At 39.9% G+C, this 12967-nt stretch overlaps 2 long non-coding RNA genes across 5 annotated transcripts; one reads left to right on the top strand and one right to left on the bottom strand.

Moving 5' to 3' along the window:
• Positions 1-367: 367 nt before the first annotated feature.
• LOC101465749 (V-set domain-containing T-cell activation inhibitor 1) lies at positions 368-11908 on the bottom strand. 3 transcript variants are annotated; one of them, XR_013100172.1, is made up of 6 exons: positions 11889-11908; positions 4096-4422; positions 3301-3579; positions 2228-2322; positions 2129-2151; positions 368-1836 (listed from the first exon to the last, which is right to left on the bottom strand). It is a non-coding gene; the product is annotated as a V-set domain-containing T-cell activation inhibitor 1 (long non-coding RNA). The 3 variants fall into 3 exon arrangements; XR_013100171.1 differs by lacking the exon at positions 11889-11908 and adding an exon at positions 9545-10360; XR_003024543.2 differs by lacking the exon at positions 11889-11908 and adding an exon at positions 9545-10360 and having other exon boundaries at positions 4096-4410.
• LOC143420355 (uncharacterized) lies at positions 10705-11977 on the top strand. 2 transcript variants are annotated; one of them, XR_013100173.1, is made up of 3 exons: positions 10705-10786; positions 10894-10997; positions 11299-11977. It is a non-coding gene; the product is annotated as an uncharacterized LOC143420355 (long non-coding RNA). The 2 variants fall into 2 exon arrangements; XR_013100174.1 differs by having other exon boundaries at positions 10749-10799.
• Positions 11978-12967: the final 990 nt, after the last annotated feature.

Genomic DNA, 12967 nt, shown 5'->3' with positions numbered 1-12967 from the left:
TTCACCTAGATGTTTGAATAACTTTGGTCGGACAAGCTTTAAAAAAGTTAAAGATCTATGGTTATCTCTTACAGTTTGAAAAATCTTAACTAATCTTCATCACAGCTGTGTTAGTATAAGAAGGTTCTAATATAATCAGTGGTGTTCAAAAAAGTAAAGGCCACTGATAGGAAGCCTGTAACCTACATGAGGTCCTAAATTTCTCTAAATTAATTGTTTTTAATTGTTCTAAACTGCTGTAGTTCCTCCCTTGGTCCAATAAACTACATTTTGGAGTAAGTCTGTTTTTGTGTGTGTGTCTTCCTGCAGGAACTGCAGAAACCATCTTCAGCTACTAAACATGGACTGAAAAAAATTGTTCTTAATATATTTTAGTCAAGTTGTTTATTTAGTGAAGTTTCTTATGCATTATATACACACACATACACACAAAACATTCATTTTCGAGATGGCAGCATTTGAAAAGACACAAGAACCTACGAGTTACTAGTTGCTGCTCCTGTTGTGGAAGTTTCCATTTAATAAAGCCTGCAGACAAACGGTGGATTGTAGCTAACATCCTTTAATCAAAAAAAGATCAAAAAGCCAAGCTTGGTGAGAGAAGCCATCGCTGGGGCAGACAGTCAGCAGTGTCGCCAGCCCAGCATGGCCCTGGGTTAAATACCCCCTACAGGAACAAAAAGCAGGACATAGCTGCTTCAGACCATTGGCCTTTCCCCCAAAGAAAGGTTCACACTCCCTTGCTACCTCTCACAGTCGTTGAAGAGACAAAAGACTCTTCCTGTGAAGTTGTCTGCTTCCACCAACAATCACCCGGCTGTTCAATGGCATGAATGTGTGAGACATTGAGCCATACTAAAACCCAGTGGCACCAAGGCATTATACAGTAAAATAATACATGAATAAAAGAAATTCCTCTACACTCCTCAGGTCTTTCTCTCACCCACCTTTTATTTTTAGCTGCCCTCCGAGACACAGCAGGTGAGATCCTGTCCTGGTGACAGTGTATTTTTACTACAATACAGTACAAATCCACCTTAAGATGTTCTGCATGGTTCTTCCAGCAGCTTGACGGTCCCCCCTCTGTGTTTATTAAATGCCAGATGACTCAAACAACAGCTGCAAACTTGATCATCTCTGAAGTTTGAAATGATGTCTGCTGCACTTAAATTAAACGGTCCCTCATCTCAGCCCATTAAGGACTGAAAATAGTTAGTAGCTGTAAACACTGTGCAGGATGTCAGTTTCAGACATTTACATTTATGTTAAACTGCATAAAACAAATCAATCATATGTAAACACAAATAACAAGAAAAAAAAAAGTATGTCTCACATCATCTAAAACTGTCTGCAGTGCTTAATATCATTTTTTCGTTCCACAGTAGAAGAACATGTTGAAAAGCTACCAGCTCAGCTAGTAGCTAAACTCAAGTTTATCAGCAGTTTTTGACAAACAAATCAAAGCTGCCTCTGTGACTGAGACTCATCTCTTCTTTTTTGCAACATTCTTCTTTGTGCTGCACAACCAAAAATCAAAGGTCCAGAAGGAGGCATATCAAAATATTTAGGTTATGACCAAGAATCAGCATAGATGAAAACAGAATTTAAAAAAAAGTGTCCTTGCTCCTCAGTGCACGTATGAGTAACTAAGTAACTCATTTGAATGTCGTTTTCAGCAGGTTTTTCACTTATGAAAGTTTTTGCTTTACTGAGCAGAGATCCAACACTCAGGAGGGTTCAGTGCAGGGCTGAAGCAGAGCTGCTGGGGTCTGCTTGGGGGATGTCAGATGTTTCGTGGCAGAGCTTCTATTCAGCTCCACCTTAAGTTCAGTGTCACTGTCAAAAAGATGAAAAGAGACCATTTAGAAACATGTCATCATTATGAATAATAAAAAAACATATACAGTCAAAAAAAAAATCACCACATCAATCTGAATGTGCTTCGTCTGATTTTCTGTTTTCATGTCATGGATGTTGTTGCTTCAGTCTGACTCACTACTAAATCATTTTGACTCGACAGCAGTTTAATTTCATTCATTATAGACATCTGGTTTTATCTCCATGACCATAACACTGTTTTCAAACAAGTCATTTTTTATTTAGTGTAGTTCAAACAAGATTTACTCACGTATGTGTTTTGTTGGTGTTGCTCTGAGGAAAAAAAACATAATCAGTATAAATAACATAAACAAACTGAACTGCAAAGTGAAGGGAGAAAGTTATTTACCTTTCTGCGCTTATACAGCACGAAGCCTACTGCTGCTACTACTCCTGTAATCACGATGCCTGTAATCACTCCTGCTACAGTAGCTCCTGAATTACCTGAAACAGAAGAAACAGAATCACTTAAAATGTCTTTTGGCTCAAACCTCATCATGGCTCTGAATGGGATAAGCACCCATGTCCCACTACATCATCATTATTATTATTTTTGCTTTATCATCAGAATGTGGTTTAATTAGAATAATATTATTAGAATATAATGAAATCAGAGTTTGTGTTTAACTGCATAAAACTTGATAAAAACGTGTAAATAACACTAAACTTGATCATTAACCGATTAAGGTCTAAACTATATGTGAGAACGCTGCATTGCACATGTATGTTAAAGAAAATTGACCCCGTAACACAAATTGCGGTCATAAATATTTTGTACTTTGTAGTTGTGAGTTTTGTAACCTTGTAAACCAAAATATCTGACAATTTTATGTCTGTGCATCTATAGATGAGAATTTGTGTTTGTAAAAATAATTACACAAGTTACAAATTGTTTTTTTGTTGAGGTCTGGTTACAGATACAAAGCAAAAAACTACGTGTAAAACTGTAAAAAACTGTAACTTGTGTTTTACAAACACACACAAATTCTCATCAGGACTCAGTACACATTTGATTTACAAGTTTAAAATATTTATGAGCACAATTTGAGCCCATATGTAACACCGATCATATCATGTATCACACTCATACATCATATTTGACAGATGAGATTTTATGAGTTTTCGAGAGTTCAGAGAGATTTTTTTCCTGATAAAACTCAATAAATTACACACAAAAAATCAAGATGTAGCCAAAACTATACAATTAATTAATTTCTCATTTTTTTTAATTCCAATTACAAACAATGTGAATTTATTATTCATCTATTTTGTGAATCATGGTTTGCAGAGTTAAAATTGATTTCAACACTCTGTGTGGATTTCCTTCTTGTATGACAAAACATTATCTGATGTCATTTTAGGATTAAGGTGAATTTAACATACAGTACATCATATTACAACATTATTGTCTTCACTGCTTACTTTGTTTAGATGAGGTGGAGGGCCAAGTTACACTCCTCTTGCTACGGCGAGTGCTGATGGTGCAGCTGAAGGTCAGATCAGTTTCGCTGTCTGAAGGTGTCACAGAGCTACTGATGTTGTAGAGGTGTTGCTCAGTCTCCTGCATCCTGGTGTTGCACTTGCTGTTCACATTGGAGGGAGGACTGGTGGACCAGGTGAGCTTAGGTTCAGGGTAGATCCCCTCTGAACAACAGGTGAGTGTGTTTCCTTCCCGCTGAATGTCGACTTCATGGACTGGAGCTGCAGAAAAAAGAAAAGAAAGACAGAGTTTATGTTCACATATCTTTATGGGTTCTTTTTTTAGCATTTATAAAGCAAGTACGGTGAAAAAGCTGAAAAGGAGAAATATAGTCAAGTGTTACCAGTGCTCGATTTTTCTACACCGAATGATGTATTTTAACTGAACTTTTTATGAGCAGGACATCTTTGTCATTAAATCAAGTGTTTCATCAAAAGACTAATTGTAGTGCTTTTCTTTATTCTCATACATTTTCTGGACTGCATCAGTAGCTGCATTTTCTTTGCAGGTCTTTTACTTGCAGATATATACTAGATCTAACGCCATGACCTTAAACTTTATTCACAGTCAATACATACATGCATGGTACATGATATTGTTTTTTATTTATATTTTAACTAGAGCTATTTCTGCAAAAAATATCTGAATATAAGTAGAAACATTTATACATACACTTGGAGAAAATGAAGATTAAAAACATACATTTCTTTAAAATGAATGCATTGTGTGTCACGTACCATCCATTTTTAAATTGATAAATGATTCTTTGATTCCATTTTCAGTGCTGGTGTAGCACTTGTATCTCCCTTCATCCTGAACCTCCACCTTTGTCAGCAGGAGTGAGGCGTTTCCTGAGGAGATCTGGTCGCTGAACAGTGACGTCCTGCCTCTGAAGCGCTGGTTCTGCAGTCCAAGCTGGTCTTTGCCTTCATAGAATGAATGAACAAAACGGTTTCCTGCTGATTGCTGGAACCAGTGAATGACTGCAGTGCCTCCCTCAGAGCTGCATGGCAGCATGCAGGTCTCCATGAAAATGCAGGACACATCGGTATCTGCAACAACAGCTAGAGACACATGATCATAAAGTAAGATCTGCAGCTCAAATCATTTTTAGATGCTTTAGAGTGAAAATTTGGGTTGTTAAGTAATGTTTTATTGAGTGTGGGATAAGCAAATGCATATATAGAATTAAATGTCAAACCTAGTAGTCCCCCAGAAATAATATAACCCTTCCTCCACCACCAAATGACTCTGAGCTGACAGGACTACAGCCGTAGTACAGACTACTACTGACCCTGAAAACAATCTTACTATGCCACGTCGACTGGTTTCAATTCCTCATTTGATAATTTCTGAATTATACAAGCCATTCCAATCCTTTCTCCTCCCAGCTTGTGTCTTTTTTTCCCCATTAGCTCAGATTTAGTGGGAGGGACAAAGATACAAAGATGGAGTCAAAGAGAAATGTGCAGTGAATGTGCATCACAGGTGAAGACGATCATGGACGAACCAAAGCAAGAAGCAAAAGACAACTATCAAAGTAAAACAGGAAATAGGAAAAGAAAATACTTAAAGGAGGCTCGGATGGATGAATGAGACAACATTCAAGGAAAACTCAGACGGACATTAGAAGGACTTCAGACAAAACTGAGAGCAACACCAGAGACAAATAAAAATCAAGACAGAAGCTGAAAACAGAAAAGTATCTAAAACAAAAAATCATCAGGAGCCCAATAAATTTAAACATGAAAATACAGTAAATTACAAAGTAAGAATTGTAAACTGCAGACTGAAGACTTTCCCTGTGCCACAGGCTAATGTCTCTGCTCTTTCCAGCTGACTCCAGAAAAACAGTAACTTGGTTTCAGTTAAACAGGTTCTCCAACAATCTTTTAGAGTTCTTAAGAACAGATTTAATTTACAGCAGTGATGCCAAAGTCAGCGCATCATTTTAAATGTGTATGTAGTTTGGTTTCTCTGTATAATCATTATAGTTATTTTACCAAGTGACCTTTGACCTGATTTATTAAAAATATGAGACGTGTGATAATGTTTTTAGAGTGAGGCATGTAAAGGCAGGGATGTTTTTGTTTGTTTCCTTGTTGGCAGAAGGTTTCGTGTTGAGCCGACACATGGAAACATTGCTTTGTTGTGTTGTCCAAAACTGATCTTAGAAAGATTGTGTCCCTGTGACTCCAGAGGAAAAAACATCTGTCATGACTGACTCATGTGGGTCTGAGTGAGGCACAGGGATCAAGACCAGCAACCTTAAAATGTGGATCCCAAAGATCGAGCACCATAAATTCTGTCATTTCAGTTCCCATAGGGAATAATTCACAATCATTACTACTGGTTCAAATCCATTGTTTAAATATAATGAGTATGAGAACGTGTTCATTTCTAAACTTACTGATGTCTCTATTTGAAAAATAAAATAAAACTTAGACTTCATTTTTTAATCTCCATTTTCTACTGAAAAGCCCATCGATAACTAATTTAATTTCTTTTTGTAACAATAACAGCAAAAATGTAAAGGACGCCCATTTCGAGCCAGAACTCTGAACTTCGATCTAATTAAAGGAACTGTTATTAAAAGATGTTTCTGTAAGAGAGCGTATTCCTCCCTCGACAGACCCAACACCACGGTTCGGATAATGTTTTTCAACTTCTCTAGCGCCTTTAACACAATCCAGCTGAGAGAGAAGTTGGAGGCTATGCAGATGGAGGCTCCACTGGATCAGCAACTACCTGATAGGCAGACCACAGTTTGTGAGGCTGCAGAGTTGTGTGTCAGAGAGTCTGAACAGGAACATAGCAGCACCCCAGGGAACTATTCTGTCCCCTTTCCTCTTTACCATCTATACATTCGACTTCAAGTACATCACATAAACTTGTCAGATGACATGGCCATTATTGGAAGTGTGGAGATGGGAAGGGAAGAGGAGTACAGAGGACTGATTGGTCACTTCATGAGGTGGTGTGACGTGAACCACCTGAAGCTGAATGCGACCAAAACAAAGGAGCTGGTGGTGGACTTTGGCAGAAACAGATCCTGACCCTCCCCTGTCTGCATTGGTGGAACTAATGTTGAAATATCCTGTAAGCATCTGGGAGTTCAACTGGATCACAAGCTGGAGCGGTCTGCCAACACGGACGCTGCCTACAAAAAGGGACTGAGCCGGCTTTGCTTTCTACTATGGTAAATGGTACAGTGGGGCAAAAAAGTATTTAGTCAGCCACCGATTGTGCAAGTTCCCCCACCTAAAATGATGACAGAGGTCAGTAATTTGCACCAGAGGTACACTTCAACTGTGAGAGACAGAATGTGAAAAAAAATCCATGAATCCACATTGTAGGATTTGTAAAGAATTTATTCGTAAATCAGGGTGGAAAATAAGTATTTGGTCAATAACAAAAATACAACTCAATACTTTGTAAAATAACCTTTGTTGGCAATAACAGAGGTCAAACGTTTACTATAGGTCTTTACCAGGTTTGCACACACAGTAGCTGGTATTTTGGCCCATTCCTCCATGCAGATCTTCTCGAGAGCAGTGATGTTTTGGGGCTGTCGCCGAGCAACACGGACTTTCAACTCCCGCCACAGATTTTCTATGGGGTTGAGGTCTGGAGACTGGCTAGGCCACTCCAGGACTTTCAAATGCTTCTTACGGAGCCACTCCTTTGTTGCCCGGGCGGTGTGTTTTGGATCATTGTCATGTTGGAAGACCCAGCCTCGTTTCATCTTCAAAGTTCTCACTGATGGAAGGAGGTTTTGGCTCAAAATCTCACGATACATGGCCCCATTCATTCTGTCCTTAACACGGATCAGTCGTCCTGTCCCCTTGACAGAAAAACAGCCCCATAGCATGATGTTTCCACCCCCATGCTTCACAGTAGGTATGGTGTTCTTGGGATGCAACTCAGTATTCTTCTTCCTCCAAACACGACGAGTTGAGTTTATACCAAAAAGTTCTACTTTGGTTTCATCTGACCACATGACATTCTCCCAATCCTCTGCTGTATCATCCATGTGCTCTCTGGCAAACTTCAGACGGGCCTGGACATGCACTGGCTTCAGCAGCGGAACACGTCTGGCACTGCGGGATTTGATTCCCTGCCGTTGTAGTGTGTTACTGATGGTGACCTTTGTTACTTTGGTCCCAGCTCTCTGCAGGTCATTCACCAGGTCCCCCCGTGTGGTTCTGGGATCTTTGCTCACCGTTCTCATGATCATTTTGACCCCACGGGATGAGATCTTGCATGGAGCCCCAGATCGTGGGAGATTATCAGTGGTCTTGTATGTCTTCCATTTTCTGATGATTACTCCCACAGTTGATTTTTTCACACCAAGCTGCTTGCCTATTGTAGATTCACTCTTCCCAGTCTGGTGCAGGTCTACAATACTTTTCCTGGTGTCCTTCGAAAGCTCTTTGGTCTTGGCCATGGCGGAGTTTGGAGTCTGACTGTTTGAGGCTGTGGACAGGTGTCTTTTATACAGATGATGAGTTCAAACAGCTGCCATTCATACAGGTAACGAGTGGGGGACAGAAAAGCTTCTTACAGAAGACGTTACAGGTCTGTGAGAGCCAGAGATTTTCCTTGTTTGAGGTGACCAAATACTTATTTTCCACCCTAATTTACGAATAAATTCTTTACAAATCCTACCATGTGGATTCATGGATTTTTTTTTCACATTCTGTCTCTCACAGTTGAAGTGTACCTCTGGTGCAAATTACTGACCTCTGTCATCATTTTAAGTGGGGGAACTTGCACAATCGGTGGCTGACTAAATACTTTTTTGCCCCACTGTAAATGGCCTTTGTTTGTATAGTGTTTTTTCTAGTCCCTAAGGACCCCAAAGTGCTTTACACATCCAGCCATCCACCCATTCACACACAGGTGATGGCCACAGCCACCCTGGGGCACACTGACAGAGGTGAGGCTGCCGGATACTGGCGCCACCGGGCCCTCTGACCACTGGTGGTGGTCAGAGGGCCCAGACCAGGTCTACAAAGGCTCAGATGCTTCAATGTATGCAGCAGGCTGCTCTATATGTTTGATTAGTCTGTTGTTGTGAGCACTCTCTTCTGTGCTGTGGCGTGCTGAGGTGCAGGCATCAAAGCAAAGGATGCAAACAGACTGAACAAACTCATCAGGAAGGTCGAGTTTCTTCTTGGCATAAAGCTGGCCACCATGGAGGAGGTGATCGGTGACAGAATGCTGGCAATCACGGACAATGACTCGCACCCCCTCCATAAAAAACTGGGTAATCTGAAGAGCAGTTTCAGCAACAGGTTCCTCGCTGTCTGAGGGAACGTTGCAGGAGGTCGTTCCTTTCTGCTGCCATCAAACTCTTTAAATCATTCATGTGGGTCAGATCCACACATGTGGACCAGAATAATCCCACCTCAATACACCCTGTCACTTTTGGACACCACGACACACATACTTGTCCTTTTATATTAATATATACTGTATGTATATTTATACCTATATTCATCTATTTATCTTTATATTTATTTATCATTACTCTATGAGTGTTTGTTGTTTATTGTATATTTGCTGCTATGACAACTGATTTTCCCTCTGGGATTCATAAAGTTTCTCTGATTCTGAAGTGTGACAGCCAGCCCTGATCTACCGTATATTCTCTATTTTCCTGTCACCAGCAGGTTTTAGATGTAGATACAAACTGATTGTTTAAACCACATTCCCATTTCACTGAGAGTGATAATATTTAACAATAAAGTTTTCAGGAAAATAAATCACAAACATTATTTGTCATGATCCTGCTCTGTGACCCAACGTTTTGAGTTTATCATTGGCTATTGTGTTGGCAATTATATTTTCTGCTTAGTTTGTTCCTATTCTTGTCATTTAGATTGCCGAGACTTAGTCTTATTTCATGTTTGTTTCTATTATATTATTCTCGGGCTGTGTTCTCAGTTCTGCTGCCTCAGCACAAATAAAGGTTCATTTCCTATTTCTAAGTTCTGTCTTGGAGACATTTGTTGGTTTCTGGTTATGACACTTCTGCCTCTCCTCACACATTCAGCTTTTTTTGGAGTTTCTCTCGTTGCACTTCCTGGTATTTGTTTTCTCGAGTAGTTTTTTCAGATTAAAACCAGGTAACTTCTGTTTACACAGGAGTAAGCTAGTGTGTGTAGTAAATGGCTAACTCACCTCCTCCGGTTAAAGTCCACGTAAATGTCAGGAGCACCAGAAACACTGCGCACTTGTTCCCAGCCATGATCCTGTTGTTTTATCCGTTTGCAGACGCATTAATGTTGAAGGATCTCAAACTCACCCAGCCTGTCTGTCAGGTAGTGCATATTAACGCACTGAGAATGAGGAAAACGCTAATCAAACTTCGCCTGAATGTTCAAGGTCAGCACGGAGACACGCCTTACAATAATTAATATTAACAGTTTGTAACTTCACCTGCACTAACGTGCAGAAGAGGCATCTGCTGATCAACGGCAAACCGAGTTTCCGAGTTACAAACAATAAGAAAAACATTTAGAGACGAGTCCCTCTCTGTCGAGTACTGCGCAGAAATTACTTTCGTTTTTTTTTGAGGGTTGTACCTTTGACTAGTGATGGGACGTTCTGTATCGAGGCTTCGAAGCGTGTGTCGAGTAATGGAGGGGGCGTTTCCGCGAAGCGCGTATCGAGGCTTGCTTCATTTATGGGAGGAGCTGAAAATGATGACGTCCGAAGCCTCGCTGCCCGGCTGTACCACGTGACTGGTTCAGGAAGCGGTTCGAACTTTGCCGCAAATAATCATTTTCCATACTGCCAGCATAAATATACACAGTATACTGCCATCACTACAATATAGATGTTTTACACACTCCTTTTGTTGTTGACATTTACAGGCTGTGTGCAAAATGCCACACTCTTCAAATTCATGCCAGCTATTATTTTTACGTCCAGTAGGTGTCCTGCTAGAGCAAATGAAGCTTCAAGAAGCTTCGCGTTGGGGTGAACCAATTGGATGAAAAGCTTCAGTGCTTCATGAGGCTTCATCTGCCCATCACTACCTTTGACGCTCGAAGCCGCACTACCACGTGACTGATTCAGGAAATAATTGCAGTATTCCGGAGTGGACCCCACCCTTATTCTGCGGACTTATTATGAGTTTGTTTGCACTCTGGTCAAGCTTTTTTTGGAAGCAGCCATAAATTTCACCTGTATGGAAACATTTTCAGCTGATGTCACCTAATAAAATATGCACATAGTTATAAATGAGTATTAATAGTATTTATATAATTAATATAAAAAAAACGTAACAAGACATTTATCCCTTGTTCTAGTTTCTTTCTTCTAATTTCCGGTATATTTAAAGGTGAAGTGTTGTTTTAGCTCAACAGTAACACCTGATCTGACATTACAGAGCCCTCCATGAAAACCAGACCAGCTCAGGTAACATTGTGTGGTATGTTTGTATTAAACAACATTAATTTATATTTTAATTGTGAAATTTGTAACTGATATGGAATTATTTGTGTATTTGTTTGTTTGTTTTGTAGTCATCAGTGGAGAATAATGCAGTGGATGAGGCCTTGGTTATTGAAAGAAAAAAAAGAAAGCTTGTTAAAGCTCTGAGCACTACTGATGTTCTCCCACAGGACAGGTGTGCATGTGAGTATTTTACCTCATTTCCTCATATTTGCCATTCCAAGACTGGCAAATTATTTCCTTTAGGCTTTGAAAGCTGTAGTGAAGGACAGATAAGCTATAATGATTCAAACCCACAGCCACTGTGTCAAAGACATCTGTAGTTAGTTTAACAGCAAATATGTGAACCTCTATCAGCACCACTGCAAGGATTATATGCTTTTTTGTCATTGCAATATTCTAACTGATGCCATTTTGTTTAAGTTGCTGCTGCAGTGACACTTGAATAAATCACTTTTTGTTCACTGATTTTATAGGAGACGCTGACACATGTGTTGGAGCGAACAGGTCAGCCGGCTTAAGGATGATTAAAGAGATGGATACACATATTTGAACAGCACATACCATATGCTCCAACATGTTTATGACCCCAGGGAACCTGCAGGAGCACACTGATGTTGTCCCATAAGAACATCTCATCTGAACAGTAAAAAAATATTTTAGAAAGTCTAAAAGTGCTGTCCTCATTTAATGAGGCCACAGTTGAGCCACCAAAGGTCATTCCCCTTTATCATAGCTGCACCATGCACCAGAGGAGGAAGGAAATGGCCACTGTCCATACTCCAGAGAGTCTGAGGTTAAAGGAGAAGCTGTACATTTTACAATAAATGAGCATCATATCACTGGCAGCGCTGCTCGATCCCTGCTTTAAAAACACAGTCTTCATTAACTCTGGTAAAGCAGCAGCTGATGAGGAGATGCTCACTTCTAAATGTGCTGTTGTTGTACGAAACAGTGCTGCTTCCTCCTCCTCATCGTCACAACTGCGCATATTAGAAGCTTCTCAGTCTGTGCTTCAAAAAGAAATGGACACATTCTAATTATGTTATTGCATTTAGTCACTTACAGCCTGTTTATGTTAGGTAGCAAACTGTGCTGTTGGTTGGACACCCCAGTCCTGCAGACGAGGACCAAGCAGCACTGTAGACTCTCTGTGGGCTCCTCCTGTTTGTCTTTTTACATTTTTATTCCTTTTATTATTCAAACTAAGATCAGAGTGGTTATTATGCCGGGTGCTGTGGTGAGGGATAGGTTGGTGAATGAGAGAAGAAGAGCGTCAAACTGCTGCATCTGTAACTAAACACACTCTAACAACAAACAGCACTCAAAACAAACAAACAAACAAACAAACAAACAAACAAAAAAAAACAGGACAAGGTAAGCAAACTTTTGCTGTTGTGTGTGTCAGAGAGAGAGACATGTGCGAACTTGTAAAAAACTTGCTGGATAACTTAACTTCCTGAACTGAAGAAGCCTCTTGGATAAGAGGTGAAACCAAAACAAGTCCAGTCATGCTCCCTGAGACAAATCTCTGCACTCCAGTATTTTCTAAAGCAGGTGAAATCATCTGAAAAAGAAAAGCTTTTTTAATGAATTAAAAGTCACTTTTTATAAGTAACATAAGCACAGTTACAAACCCAGTAACACAAACTCATTGCATCCTTTTTTCCTAATCTTCTCTTTTGATCCTGCTATTGTAGCATAAACACACACACACCATATTTAAAAGGTCAGAATTATTTAGAAGTTCACAAAAAGCATTAAGTCATACATTCACACCAAAGCCATGGTGTCATTGTAATCACTCTGCCTGTTTTACATTTATTGTCCACTTGATGGCACCTTAGAGCAAATGAAGCACTGTGAAGCATCAGTGCATGAACGCAACAGGTGAATGGGAAGCTTCAGTGCTTCTTAAGGTTTAAGAGTGCAGAGCAGGTCCTCTCTTGCTCTCTTGCTTCATAGAAAAAGAATCACAACTTGTTGCAGCTCTCCGCAAGCTGCTATGAGGAAATCTCAAACTTTGCCTCTTTAGGATTGCAGCATCGATTACTGCGCATGTTGTAATGTTGATAAGAGGTGGTTTTATCCTCCCCAGTGGACTTCCTGCTCTGCCTGTTTAAATGGCTTAGATAGTAAATTATT

This window comes from Maylandia zebra, linkage group LG9 (assembly GCF_041146795.1).
Source record: "Maylandia zebra isolate NMK-2024a linkage group LG9, Mzebra_GT3a, whole genome shotgun sequence".
In the NCBI taxonomy this organism is placed as follows: Eukaryota; Metazoa; Chordata; class Actinopteri; order Cichliformes; family Cichlidae; genus Maylandia; species Maylandia zebra.
The sequence above is the reverse complement of the archived record's forward strand: the minus strand, read 5'-3'. Positions and strand labels throughout refer to the sequence as shown.